General features: G+C 37.4%; 1 long non-coding RNA gene across 1 annotated transcript in view; it reads left to right on the forward strand.

The window, feature by feature from the left end:
- Positions 1 to 236: 236 nt before the first annotated feature.
- Positions 237 to 15,756, forward strand: part of LOC116274485 — a 66,947-nt gene continuing 51,427 nt past the window's right edge. Inside the window, exons 1-2 of the long non-coding RNA XR_004183151.1 lie at positions 237 to 3,411; positions 5,788 to 6,033. This is a non-coding gene — a long non-coding RNA (uncharacterized LOC116274485). The remainder of the gene's footprint in view (positions 3,412 to 5,787; positions 6,034 to 15,756) is intronic.

Below are 15,756 nucleotides of genomic sequence, written 5' to 3' on the forward strand. Positions count from 1 at the left end.
TCTTATTCCTACAAGGGTAGCCATAATCAAAAAATCAAAAAATAATAGATGTTGGCATGGATGTGGTGAACAAGGAACACTTCTACACTGCTGGTGGAAATGTAAATTAATACAACCACTGTGGAAAATAGGGTGAAATTCCTTAAAGAGCTAAAAGTAGAACCCCCATTTGATCCAGCAGTCCCACTACTGGGTATCTATCCAGAGGAAAAGAAGCCATTATACAAAAAGGATAGTTGCACACACATGTTTATAGCACCACTTCACAATTGCAAAAATGTGGAACCAACCCAAATGCTCATCAATCAACAAGTGGATGAAGAAACAATATACAATGGAATTCTACTCAGTCATAAAGAGGAATGAATTAATGGCATTTGCAGCAACCTGGGTGAGATTGGAGACTATTATTCTAAGTAAAGCAACTAAAGAATGGAAAAAAACATTGTATGTTCTCATTCATAAGTGGGAGCTAAGCTATGAGGATACAAAGGCCTAAGAATAACACAACGGACTTTGAGGACTCAGGGGGAAAGGACGGAAAGAGGGTGAGAAAGAAAAGACTGCAAATTGAGTGCAGTGTATACTGCTTGGGTGGTGGGTGCACCAGAATTTCACAAATCACCACTGAAGAACTTACTCATGTAACCAAACACCACCTGTTCCCCAATAACCTATGGAAATAAAAAAATTTAAAAATAATAATAAATAAAACTATGTGATGTGCATTAAAAAAACTCAATAAACAAACTAATGGTTGCTTGCCATGTATTTCTGTTGACACAGAAGAATGCATTCTGCATTTTATCTAGATCGAATTACTGGACAACTTGTGGGAAAAAATGGCCTTGTCCTTTTTCGCCTCTTTGGGTGCAGTGACTTCAATGGGTCTTATTTGGTTGAGATCATAGCAGGATTCTATTTGTATGTTTTTTAAGCTCCTAAAATCTCCTTTGGAGCACTGTGGCCAATCACTGCTTCTAACATACTTTTGGATTAATTTGAGGGTTTAAGTTACAGGAAAGTGATTATTAAAACCTGTGATTTGTTTTCAGCACTAGTAGAATTTATAAAATACCAGTTACAGGAATTGATTTTCTGAGATGAAAAAGCGAAAGAAAAGGAGAAGTTCATTCCGAAATAATAGAATCTTAATTGTAGAATATGTTTTCAGTATGTCATGATATTTGCCTCTAAATATTTAGAAGAGAGGTCCTTTCAAATTTTCATCAATAGTTGGCAATTTTTTGCAACTTCGATTTATTACAGTTGTTTGTGTAGACTGTCATTTGTACAGAGTACCAGAACTATGTTTATATGTAATTAATAATATCTAATATGCTTGAAAGTGTTCTCTTAGGTAAAGTGCTAATTTATTACATCATTGAAGCACGAATTTACAGTGTCCTATGACCAGCTTTTGGAAAACATCCCACATATCTAGTCATTGTTAAGTAAGGACAATGACAAGTTTCATCCTTCTTACCTCACCATTCATTTCTTGAGTGCTCATTGTTTAAAACTGTTAATTAGTAACACTTTATGTACTCTATAACATAATCAAACATCACAAAAGGTGGTGAATTTCATTGCTCTAGTGGTACATCTGTGTGACCAATTCACTTACCAAAGCAGTTATCAGTGAAATCTGGAAATATATACACATATATTATATACATGCATTAGAACCGTTATTGAGATTTAGATATCTGATCCTTTTGCAATTTATCCTTGTGTGTAGTGTGAAGAATGGATTCAATTTCATCTTTTCCATTTAGTTATTCAGTTGTCTCATACTTTATTAAAGTCCCTTCCCCACCCATTTCAGATGATACCTTTATCATATACTGAGATTTCATTTATATTTTGATCTATAATCAGATATACTATATTGGGTCATTGGTCTGTCTGTTTATGCACTAATCCCACACTATTTTATTTATAGAGACTTTATAGCATATTTTAAAATTTGGTCTTGTCATCCTTCCTCTCACTGCTTTTCTTTCATAAAGCTTTACCTTTTATCTATTTTTATGAATTAGCTAACTAATCAACTTGTCACTGAAGATAAATATGGTATTTTATTAGGATTATTTTAGGTTTATAAATTTCCCCAGTGAGAATTAACATTTGTGATGTTGAATATTCTAAGGTAAGAACCTGATGTGTATTTGTGTTCACTCAGATCTACTTTTGTGGTTTTTTTCCAGGAATGTTTTATACTTTTACTCACGCAAATTTTGCACTTCTGATTTTAAGGTGATGTTTAGGTATTTTTTTTTTTTTTTTGCAAAGTTGTGAATGTATCCTTTTTTTCTATCATTTCGTCTAACTAAATTTTGTTTATACACATAAAGGCTATGGATTTTTATATTTATATTCTGCTACTTTATTAAATTCTTTTATAGTTTTTAGTAGTTTTCCCAATGGATTCTTTTGGATTTTCCAGATATTTAACTATATAATCTGCCAATAGAGATGTTTTTTTCTTCCTCCTAAGTTCATGTTTTCATTATCTCGAATTTGATTATGTGAATTAGTGTTTCCAATCCAAAGTTAAATTGTAGTGAAAATAATAGATCATGGTCTTATTTCAAATTTTACTAGGAAAACCTCTAGTGATTTTCCATTATATAAAGATTCTGGCCTTAGGGCTGAGGTATCTGCACATTTGCAGATACTTTAAAGGAAGTATCCATAATTCCTTCTTCTCAGATTTAAAATAATTTAAACAGCTTTAGCATTATTTGATCTTAAAAACCTCATAAAATTCCCTCATGAAGCTGTATTGGCCTGGTACTTTTTAACCTGAGAGTTATTTTGTAATGTTTCTAATTCTTTTGTGGAAAATTGTTTACTTGGAGTTTTTTATCTTGTTTGGGAATTTTGGTAACTCTTTTTTCCCTAGAAAATTACCAATTTCTACTAGAATTTCAATTTTAGTTGCATAAAATTATGGAAAGTTACCTAGTCCATTTGTTAGCTTTTTGCTTCTTGATCATACTTTCAATATATCTTTACTTTGAAAATTCATTTAAACTAACATTTTATATTCAGTATGATGTCTTATGTGGTGCCTAAATGTTTTATCTTTTCTTCTGATTCTTTTGCTAACTTATTTGCTTAAATTTGATAATTTATTATTTTGAACTCATACTTTGCTGAACTTAACTGACAAGGTAAAAATTAAAGAAATATTTCCCTCCAGAAAATATTTTCTATTGCGAGCCCCCAGAGAGCACCATCAGTCTGAGTCTATGTGGTAGACATGGAGAGGCGGCATACAGATCCCCCTTCAAGAATGAACTTGCTGCCTAACTGTGTGGAGTATGCTAAACCAGGGGTCCCCAAACCCTGGGGCACAGATCGGTTGGCCCATGGCCTGTTAGGAACTGGGCCACACAGCGGGAGGTGAGCTGGCTGGCAAGTGAGCAAAGCTTCCTCTGTATTTACAACCACTCCCCATTGCTTGCATTACCTGCTGAGCTCCGCCTCCTGTCAGATCATCAGCAGCATTAGATTCTCATAGGAGCATGAACCCTATCATGAACTGCACATGTGATACATGTAGGTTACGAGCTCCTTATGAGAATCTAATGCCCAATTACCTGTCACCATTTCCCATCACCACCAGATGAGATCGTCTAGTTGCAGGAAAATAAGCTCAGGGCTTCTATTCATTCTACGTTATGATGAATTATGTAATTATTTCATTATATATTACAATGTAATAATAATAGAAATAAAGTGCACAAAAAATGTAATGTGCTTAAATCATCCCCAGACCATCCCCCTCCACCCCCTGGTCCATGGAAAAATTGTCTTCCATAAAACCGGTCCCTGGTTCCAAAAAGGTTGGGGCCCACTGTGCTAAACAGATAAGCTCCACTTACCCACTTGGGGTCTACCTCAGCTGCAAAGAGCCACTGCACCTGAGGTCATGAAGCAGGTATAATAGCTTGGCTATCATGGACCACCTCGGACACCCTGATGAGCAATACTTGTTCCACATCGCTCTGCTTTTTTGGCTGGGGCTTTGTTGGGCCTGCATCATTATTCATCTTTTCCTTCTGCCCAGTCCTGCTCCCTCTTGCTTCCTTTCACGGGCTTTGATCACTAATAAACAACTGTGCCTCAATCTCTTACTCTTGTCCTGCTGCTGAAGAGCCCAACGTGTAATACACCACTTGAAAACAATTTATTGGCATAGATCTTTCACAACTTTGTAAATAACTTACATTTGAATCCCGGCCCAATTGTGGGCTAGTCTATGGTTAGAAATTCCAAGAGGAGACTATTACTATTTCATTTTTTTCCCACTCAGAACTATGGTGGACATAGAGAAGTTTTATCTTAAATTCCCTTTGAGGTTTTTCCTCAAGTGGGCAGATTTTCCTCTAGCATATACTTTCACTGAAAGTGTGACCTCTCTGTGAGGGAGGGGGGTCCTCAGATTTCTCTCCCTTTCTTTCCACTGTGCAAAAACCCAAGGCCTAAGTCACTGGCTCCCACACAGACTGACATTTAAACCCCCAAACACTGGGATCTTGGCAAACTCCTATTTAGCTGAATTTAATGTTAGGAATTTTAAGCAGGCTAGAGTGAAAATGCTTCTCTCTTTCGATAACTTGTCTTTGCCTCTGCCAGATGCCTGCAGTAACTCCCAGTCAAGAGTACCATAAACTGAATTTTCACCTTGGGATATTAGGGCCTCACTGGAAATGTGAATTCCAGCCCCAAGTCCACCCAAGTGTGAGCTTATGATTATGAATTCTCAGGATGCAGTCACTCTCAGCCAACCACTGTGACTGTTTTAGTCCACTTGCATTGCTCTAAAGGAATACATGATATTGGATAATTTATAAACAAAAGAGGTTTATTTGGCTAATGATTTTGTAGACTGTACAAACATGGCACCAGCATCGGTTCCTGGTGAAGCTTCAGGAAGCTTCCAATCATGGCAGAAGGCAAAGGGGAAGTTGGAGTATCACATGGCAAGAGAGGGAGCAAAAGAGAGAGGGAAGAGATGCCAGGTTCTTTTAAACAACCAGATCTCACATGAACTCATATAGTGGGAACTTATTACTGCCAGGATGGCACCACCGTTCATGAGGGATACATCCCCATGATCCAAACACCTCCCACCAGGCCTCACCTCCAACACTGGGAATTACATTTGATCATGAGACTTGGAGGGGACCAACATCCAAATTATATCACTAACCAAGGCTGAGATACATTTTCTTGCCTGCTTCCTCTGGTGTTTATGTTGCCTTGATTTTTAACCTTATCTATCCTGCATGTTGACTTTTGGAGGCATCATACTTATCTAGGTCTGTGGTCCATCTTTCCACATGATGAAAGGTCTTGATTTTGTCTTCTAACATCATTATGGTTCATTAAACCAAAGGCTCCCAGGGACTGACTGACCAAAGTCCACAGAGAAATTGCCAGCTTCACTACATTCTCAGCTTTCTAGATTTATGCTTTTTTATGTGGTTTGGGGCCCCTGAATTTCCTTAACTTTCTCATTGGCAAAGCTTTGACTTAAAAAGAGTATTTGTTATGTTTCCTAGCATTTCCAGTTGTTTTGAACTGGAGGAATTATTGCTCTGTGGATATTCAGTCTTCCTTGTTTTGGAAAATAGAAATGAATATCTAAATTTTCAACTAATTTGGATTGAGTCATGAACTCTGAAGAGAAGGCATTAAAAGGAATACGTTCTAAGATGCCGATAGATATTTGAAAATATATTGACATAAGTACCATCTCTTTTATTGGAGCAGTCTGTGGCTGATCAGCTATGCCAAAGGACATGCAAGGAGAAAAGCACTGGCCTGGATCCAAAAGGATAGTTATATAAATGAAGTTCTGAGAAAACATTCAGAATTTTCTCAGGGGAAAAACTGCGATCACTCACAACTCTGGGACGTAGTTCATCTTCAGGGACTCCTGCCTCTACCACCTGTGGCATCATGCTGACATTGATGGATGAGGGAAGGTAGATGCCAACGTAGAAGATGGCTGATTAGGTAAGAAAATTTTTCTTTCAGATGACAAATCAATATCTCAGAGCAAGACTCGATAGTTAGCACCTGATCACAAAAGATCACAAAATATTGTGGTGGTATTTTGTGGCTACTTCAACAAAAAACCCTAGGAATAAAAAAAGTTAAATCAAACCAGCTTTTTTTTTTTTTTCCAGTGGATTTTAAAAAATTGTTTTTAAAGGTAATAGGCCCAGTGGGCTTAAAACATAAATTATCAACATGAAAGGCTTAATGATAGTTAAAGGCATACAAATTATACGTAGGGCTTGGAGTGGAGCTGTTACTGTGTGCAAAATAATGAGTAGTTTATTTTGTATATATTGGACTGATTTATATGATCTTCAAACACCAGTAATGGCAGCAGTTAGACAGAGTGTACCTCAAGAATTTTGTATTATAAAAACAACAAACATTTCTTATGCTTCGCAAACATTTTTGCTCCTGGGACTCCATTCTGAGTGAGCTCTGGGTTAACTGATGAGAACTGATCTTGGTTCTGCTCTTTTTACACTTTTCCCCATGATATTCTGCTCCTCGCTCCTCTTCCCATATGTCTCAGCAAATGCTGCAAGAGGCTTGATGGGCGATGTGTGTGTGATATCTTGCCTAAAATGAAAGTGTAACATATATTCCGAGAAAAGCAACAGTAACCACACTTTGGGCATTAGCAGAGGTGACAGATGTTGCAAGGAAGGAGGACTGTATTTTTCATGGCTACAGAACACCATTCCCTCGGGCCAACATTATGTTCCCTCCCAATGCACCATGTATCAATAACCCCAAATCCTCCCTCTGTGACGGAATAACAGAAGCACTGATCCCTGTGGCTGTATTCACTCTGGCTGTAATTGCTCTTGTTATGGTACACTCAGTGCCATGTACGATGTTTTTCTTCCCGGTGCATAAGAGCTTTCACGGCCATGTAGAGGTTCTGCTCTCTGCTGCTTCCAGAGTCTTATGTTTACATGCCAAGTCCTCAATCTCCCACTCCAAGATCACTGGGCTGAACAAGGAACAGGACTGCGTGATGTAGGTCCTGACTTGGCCTTGACCCAAAATTTTCCGGGTTGAATCAACGTTCATTGTTGCTGCCTTTCTCCATGGCGGGGGTTGGGCAATGTGGAGAAGGCCTTGCTGATCAATTCAGAATCATTTTTCCACTGATTTTCTTGGAAGGATTTAAATTCCATACTATTTTCCTCTTTTTGTTTCCCATATATTTTTATTTTTTAATAAAAGCTAATCTATACTGTATTTTGGACTTCATCCATCTGGCCACACTCCCCTGGTCTGCCTTTGAAATGCAGCCTAGAGAGATCAGCCTTCCAGATGAAGCTTGCTGCCGTCAAGATCTGCTCCCGCCTTTTCTCCTGGCCACCATACCAGTAACTAGGCCCACCAAGTGAAAGACAGTCCTCCAGGCCTTCTTAGAAACAGTCAGTTGTGAGTTTTGGGGACTTACATTTTAGGTACATTCTGGCAAGGCCACTTCCCTGAGCCTTTAGTCCTTTTCCACACTCTGCCAGCGCAGTTCTACTATTGCTGTTCTTTTAATGGGAGCTACCATTTTTCCAAGCTGCTGTGAGCCTTCCCAGCAGCACATCAGGGTTCTTGCCAGGGCATGTGATTCTGTCTCACAGGAGAGTACCCCTGTATCAATCAACTCTGCTTTATTCTAAACACTTGCTCCCGCACCCAGGCATCATTCTCAGGCACAATTTCCGGTTCCAACCAGCGTACCTGGGGCTTGTACCTCCTTCAGAGTGAAATCTGAGTAAGGGAAACAGTATAGAGAAAAAGGAAGGGGGAGCTATGGCACAATGTGTTTTCAGAGACAGTCCAGTGTCAGCATGATCCAATGGGGAATGTAAATTGCACCCCAGACACTATCCCACCTTAGACAAAGAAATAGGGCTTCTGTACCCCCATTGAACCAATTACTGACCTTTACCAATGAGGTAAGTGGAGGCAAGGCAGCTTCAATTGTCCATGGGTATTCCCCAGAGAAGGCTAATCATGCAAACTGTCTGCTGACATATCCCACAGCAACCAGGGTCTAGGATTATCAGCCAAACCAGTAAAAAGAATGGCAGGGAATCAGAACATGCCACGAAGATAGTCTGTTAAACCATTTATCAAAATGTTTCTTCTAGCATGTTAATGCTTAGCTGAAATTATAATATCTGAATCTTTACTAATATTTCAATCAGAATGTGTTACTACCATCTTCCCATACTTATGTTATTTGTAATCTATTTTAAATGGATTTAAAGATTTTGAGTTACAATTAGTTGTAGAGCTCTATCCCATCCTAATTGTAAATTCTCCATATTACCTTGCAGAGAGAGTTACACATGACATTTAATAATTTAAAAAAATGTTTTTGATGACATGCAGCAGAGTTAGCAGGAAAAAAATGTATAGCAAATCATTTTATAAAGAAAAAATTTACCAATGTATCTTTATGTAAATCTGAATCTCCATATATTGTATTTGTGGCTGTGTGTCTCAGCAAAGGTCCTTGGAATAAAATGGCTACATATGTGTACAACTGGAACAAATTCAAAAGGATATGCTTTCTACTTGAGAGACAGTTGATCAGTTGATGATAATATTTTCAGGGAGACCTGTGGTCATGTTCTAGAGGAAATCTTGGAAGAGGGATTAATTAAAACAAACATGGAAATAAAGTATACTAAGGCAAGCTTTAGTTTTTGTTTTTCTCAATCCTTATTAACAGATACTGCAAACTTGGTCTTCATTGAAAAAAATGTTCGTGAGCCCATAAAGATCTTTCAAATGTACTCAGCTAAATTAAAGTATCTTTAAGCTAGTTTGTAAAAAAACAAACAAAAAATGTATACCACCAAATAATAGCAGTAGAGTAGAAACAAACAAGCAAAAGCAATGCTTTGTCAAGAAAACCATCGAAAGTGGAAAGAAGCCATTTCAGTTGTTAAAAGGCAGATAGGATGGCATATGAATTAAACCAATTAACTTGGTAATATAAAGCTTCTTTAAGGCATGAATTAAACACTTTCAGTGGTTCATTTTTTAATAGTTGGTTGCCTTTGCAATGTAGTTTAAAATTATTTTTCATATACATGTTCTGCCTCAGATGCTCAATTCATTATCCAGACCAAGACACTGAAGTAGAGTTAGTAGGCAACTTACCAAAAAACCTGAAGAGTGGAACAATGTCCCAAATTTTCAGGGACGGTTCGCTCTTTGTGTGGTGCACCGGACTGTCTCCCTGATGTGACTCCATTACCTGCCACAATTTTCCAGACAGTCTTTGAGTGTTGAGCAAACTAGTTTGGAATTGGGTCATCCCCTTCAGCATAAAAGAAAAGCCAAAAAAAGGACCTATGGGCTATATTTCCTGTGCCAAGTACAGTGTACTTGTTAGGCAAGCAATAGTCATTGTATAAATACATAAAAGTGCTTCTTGCTTTTATGATAATATGAATTTTACATGTGGATGCCATACTGATAAACATTTTATTTTATGTTATTTAAATTCTAATTTAAATTATTAAAAATAGATAAATATTAGGAGATGGGGATTATCAAAGATTGGAATACTAGCTTAAGGTGATTTGAGTTAGGTGAGTGCATGTGCGAAGGTCTTTATAGGCTCACAAATAGTTTTTTTAGTGAAGGCTAAGTTCTGGGTATCTGTTAAAAAGGGATTGGGAGAATAAAAATTAAAGTTTTAGATAGAGTTCATATTTTGTCATATTTAGATATTTAAAGCTAGATATACTTTCAGACCTGCTATAACCTAGGAACTCTCAGGCTAACTCCTTGAGGCTTATCTTTCCAAGTCCGCAAACACCAGCTTTCCCCTCTTTCAGGAGGCTCCACTTTCCCCATATTGTTCACATTTAGACAGAACTAAACTTCCATATATCATGAACAATTGGAGGAAACAAACTATACCATTGAGGCAAGCTTCATGTATTTCTCTTTTCTTGGCATAGGTTTAAATCATGTCATAATCATTTTCAGTCCCTCCCTATCACTCCCATTTTATAAAATGGCATTTTCTTCCATCTTCCATCGTTATCCACAGTTTAGTGAATATCTAAGGTACAACTGTACACTTACAAACATCCATTAGAAATAAATCCTTCACCTACCCAGGCATGGTGGCTCATGCCTATAATCCCAGCACTTTGGGAGGCTAAGGCAGGCAGATCACTTGAGGCCAGGAGTTTGAGACCAGCCTGGCCAACATGGCGAAACCCCTGTCTCTACCAAAAAGTACAAAAATTTGCTGGGTGTGGTGGTGCACACCTGTAATCCTAGGTACTTGGACAGTTAAGGCAAGAGAATTGCTTGAACCCAGGAGGTATAGGGTGCTGTGAGTTGAGATTGTGCCACTGCACTCCAGCCTGGGGGACAGAGCAAGACCCTCTCTCAAAAGAAAAAAAAAAATTCCATCACAACATCCTTCAAATTTGATGTTAATATCCAATTTTATAGATTAAAAAAATCAGGTTTAAAGAAGTTTGCAAGCAAGTGGGAAAAGTAGAACAGGAATCTTTATTTTACTCTATAACCATATTCTTTCCAGTAATATTCCATGCAGATGTACTAGATCCTAAATGATAAATTTATGCTTATTTTGATAGTATACTCTTAATTCCACCTTTCAGCTTCAGAACAGTCTTATTTTTCTCTGTAGTTTAGTCTCTGGGAGAAGGTTCTTTCCTGTATGACTCCTAAGTTTACACACCTGACTCTTAATTGACTCATATATTCTAGAATAGAGTAAGTGCTGAGTTTCAAATTCTCTGCAGCAACTCCTTCCCCCAACTCTTACAGGGAATTTGAAGTTTGTAAGATATATGAGTGGCCAGTTTTGAACTCAAGAATTAGGCAGACTTAGCCACCGTTTCCCTAGCAGTGGATGGGGCAGACTTCTCCTCTTCTCCCTCCTCCCAACACAAGGCTAGGGTTCTACATACCTTACAGCATGGAGGACAGAAGAGAACATATGTGCTCAGAGAGGAGGTGCTCTGAAAAGGAAAAATAAAGAGCAGAGCTGAGCCCTGTGTGGGTTGTTCTTCCAAATTTACAATTCATGTAAATCAGTAAACCTGCATAGGGGTAGAGTGAATTAAGGCCAGAGAGGGGCCAGTACTTAAGCTTGTTTTTTCACATCGGGAGAGAGGAAGAAGCTTTCCTCCAATTATAATGATAATGTAAGAACTTCAATACAATTGTCTATATCTCAATTTCAAGCATTTCTCTCTGAGACTATCACCTCCTCTCTGACCAGTTCGCTGCCTTTGGTATTTTCATTTCAACAATCTTTTGATCCCATCGGGACCTAGAATCCACTGATACTATGACCTTGTGACTATCCCTCATTGCCTTCTTTTCTAGTCCTCTTTATTGTCTCAACTGAAATGCCACAGTCAATCATATAATTACACCTTTAGATAATCTCTCAAATCCCTTGCTTCTTTCTCGCTTTATTATGCTGGTCTTCTTAAAAAGAAAATGGCATAAAAATGTATTCCAGGTAATCTTAGCAGGAAAGTAGTAAAATAAATCCATAAGTAACGTGTGCATGCAAATACTTATAAAATGTATGGCCAATAACTCACAAAAACAGAACAAAAGTCACCTGGTGGGTGACTTTGCCACTTAAAAGTCTTTGGGACCCTCTCTTTCTAAAATGTGCCAGAACACTTTAGAGTGGTGCTATGGTTTGAATGTTTGTCCTCTCCAAAACTAACGTTGAAATTCAATTTCCATCGTGACAATATTGGGAAGGTGAGATCTTCAAGAGGTATTTAGGTTGCGAGAGCTCCACCCGCAGGAATAGACATGATAGACATGCCATTATCTCAGGAGTGGGTGTATCATTGAAGGAGTGGGTTTGCCCTGTCTTGTATGCTCTCTCTCTATTTCTCTCTCTCTCTCCCCCCTCTCTCTTTTTCGCTTTCTCTTCTCTTCTGCTCTTCTGCCATGTGATACCTTCCACTATGTTATGCTGCAGCAAGAAAGCCCTTGCCAGATGCCAGCGCTTTGATATTGAACTTCCAAGCCTTCAGAACTATGAGCCAGTAAATTTTGGTTCACTATAAATTACCCAGTCTTACGTATTCTATTATAGTAGCACAAAACAGACTAAGACAGTGATATGGGAGACTCTTCTGATTTAGCTCTTGTCTTCCATTGGCCTCTACCTAGCCATTCTTACTCACTTCTCCCTATCGTCCAGCCATACTGACCTAAGCTCACTTCCAATAATATACACTTCCAGGCATATCTTTTTGGAATAGCTCTTGTCACCTGTTTTAACTTCTATTCATCTTTCTGGACTTAGTTTGGAAATCATCTGATACACGAAGCTTTCCTTGACCTGCCTCTCCCCTTACACCATGCCTGGTCTGGGTGTCATGTTCATGGGACTCCCATCGCATCCTTGTTACTTCTATCAGAGCTGTCCTTACATTGTAATATAATTATCTCAACCGTTTGTTTCCTCAACCTTTTTAAGGGCAGGGACTACATTTTATTCATTTTAAAATTTCATTTTTGTATATCTTACGTGCCTAGTAAAAATGCTTGGTGCCTAGAGTATGTTTAATTAATGTCCGTTGAATAAGTGAATTAATTGATAAATGAAAACATGAATTCTTTTGCTAAAAGTAATGTTTTGGGCTGAAGAGTGGAATCAAGAGGTGCGCCCTATACTCTATGTTTTTGTTGGGCATTTTAGTCTTTATCTTCTCCCTGTCACAAACTGATGTTAGAGGATAAATAAATGTCTTAAAGGACTCAGGGCTTTTAATATAAAGGTCCAGCTTATGTCTTTACTACTCACTAAAAACTAATCTGTTAAGCCTGAGTTATGGATGGAAGCACACATTTTAGAATGATGCTTCTAAGGAAGGTTTGACCAAGTCAAAGACCATAATCATGGCATTTCCCAGAGCATCTAAAAATTTAAAGGAAAGTATTCACTTAACTTTAACTTTCAGGCACAGAGACATAATCAAGAGAATACCAAGCAGTTCTGAAACCTTAGTGGTTTGGTGGGCAAAACTGTTGATTGCAGTTTCTAGATTGACATACATTTTTCGTCAGAACACTTTAGGGTTGCCAGCCCAAATATATCTGTGTACCCTAAAGGCTGTGTACCACCGTAGTGATGCTCTATGAAGACAGTCTTCATTATCTTCTTAAAATTCAAGTCCAATTGTCATTAGTACTAATTGTGTCTTTTGTCTATCATTGTTGCTGTTAATAGCAATATTTTGGTGACAAAAAGTTTGATATGTTTTGAAGGATTTTAACAGAGACTTTAACTAGATGTAGAGACACTGACTTCAACACTAAATTTATTATCTTATCTCTATACTATCAGCATTTTGATAAATCTGTAGATATATATCCATATATAGCCTTAGTAAGTTTAAAATATGTTCCCAATCTCTAACAATACTTAATGCAAACCAAATCAACCAGTGAGCCAATATAAAGAGGAGCATTTTTAATCTCACTTATTTTGGTGATGTTAGTATTCTTATTATATAGAAACATAATTTTTAGAATAAGCCTTTGATTCCTTCCACTTTTTAAATAGGATTTCCATGGAGTTAAGTTAGTTTTAAATCTAGTTTCCATCATTTAGAAAAGGATGACTGACCAAAACCGTTTGTTCAATGACATTTAAAAATCGTTCTGTCCATAAATACAGCTCTACAAAAATTTTAAATAAAATGTTTTCTCTAAGAGTTTTCTCTGAAAGTTTAAAGGATATTAAATAAAAAGAAGGCATTATAAATAAAATAAAATAAAATATATTCTGAAATGATTACCACTTGAATGTAGTACTTTCTTTTCACTGAACATTTTCATAAAAGTGGTTTTGGCTAATTATGATGTCTGTATATATAAATTCTTTTCTGAGAATCATGGTATAGCACTAACTATTAGTGTTTTACTCTCTGTTATGGTAAATCTTCAACTTTGATAATAACTAACTGAGCACAATTGCTAGTTTATTTGCAGCTCACTGTGGAAACATTAGCCTTCATTTAAGAGAGGGCACACCACAAAACAAGAGTGGAACATGTCTCTATGACTAGCTTTAATGCAGAATCCCCATACATTCTTATTTCATTAACATATGGTAGTTTGTTTTTCACTTCTTTTTTTTTTTTTTTTTTTTTTTGAGACAAAGTCTCACTCTATTGCCCAGGCTGAAGTGCAGTGGTGTAATCTTGGCTCACTGCAACCTCTGCCGTCCAGGTTCAGGCAATTCTCCTGAATCAGCCTCTCGAGTAGCTGGGATTATAGGTGCCTGCCACTGCACCCTGCTAACTTTTGTATTTTTAGTAGAGATGGGGTTTCACCATCTTGGGGTTTCACCATCTTGGCCATGCTGGTCTTGAACTCCTGACCTCATGATCCACCAGCCTCGGCCTCCCAAAATGCTAGGATTACAGGCATGAGCCACTGCACCTTGCCTATTTTTTTTTTTTTTAGGTTCGGAAGACCATTCTTTTTAGTGACCAGAGATATCCTTCTGAACTGTGATGTTTTTGTCTTTTCTTTTTTTTAAGGAACGAAAGTTCTTGCAGCAAAGTAAAGAATTTCATAAGGCATCTTGCAATATTTTAATCAATTATTTCTCTTCAGCATGCTATATTCCAATGGGTTTTAAAAAATAATTTTAGAGTTGAATTGTAAAAATTATGCTTGACTGACAAATGAAATCTCAAGTAATGAACTTGTGGCTGAGGGAAAATAAGTATTAAAATTTCTTTCTGAGATAATTTTTTTTGCAATTTTTATCCAAACTCATCTTTCAGGATGTTTCTCATGATACACAACATAAACTATAAAAATGACATATTGAATATTTCCAAAAGTCACATCATTCCAAATATTCATGAGTTCACTAAAATTTTTATTTGTTTTATTCCTACCAAAGCTAAGACTTAATCTTAAGGCTTGCCAAAATAAGACAAGTTTTACTTCTGGGTGAATGGAGGCAAATACATTAATTCTGAAAGTTGAAAAATATATCGTGGCTTAATATAATAAACTCATATAGTTGACATCTTCACATAGATCTAATGGATCACATATTCAGAGGACTATCTTAAGGTAAACAGATACTGGTCTAGTAGATTCCATCTTGGATAATTGACACACTAGTTGTCATTTCAATGGCGGCACCAGAATCTTCCTTTGTGTTGGTTTGTGCTTAAAGCATTTGGTATAACTGCAATTCAGTGTACTTTTTTAGGCTTGGTGATTGGGGGACCAGCAGACTCTCTGAGACTTTTGGCTCTTTGGCCAATAAGCACCAGTGTTTTGGCAAAGAGGATGCTTATGTGGTCACCAACTCCCCAGATGTTTATCTGTTGGTGAGCAGACATGAAGGCTTCTGCTTCTGTTGTGTCTCTGACTCAGTCCCCCTCATCCATGTCATTACTCTAGATCACTGACACAGCATCAATGCAGAGTTCTGAATGCCTCTCACTGCTTGTTGGAAATTGGAAGCTAAATCTTTATTTGCTTCAGTCACTGAGACAATAGCTCTCCTCTATGGAGGGCATATCACCTCATAACTGGAGCTTTACCTGTTTAATGTAAGTGCTGTATAAATAAATTAGAGGAGAATGTCAGGAAGTGGGGTGGGGAACATATGTGTGAACATACGTGTAGAAGAGA

This window comes from Papio anubis, chromosome 4 (assembly GCF_008728515.1).
Source record: "Papio anubis isolate 15944 chromosome 4, Panubis1.0, whole genome shotgun sequence".
Classification (NCBI taxonomy): domain Eukaryota; kingdom Metazoa; phylum Chordata; class Mammalia; order Primates; family Cercopithecidae; genus Papio; species Papio anubis.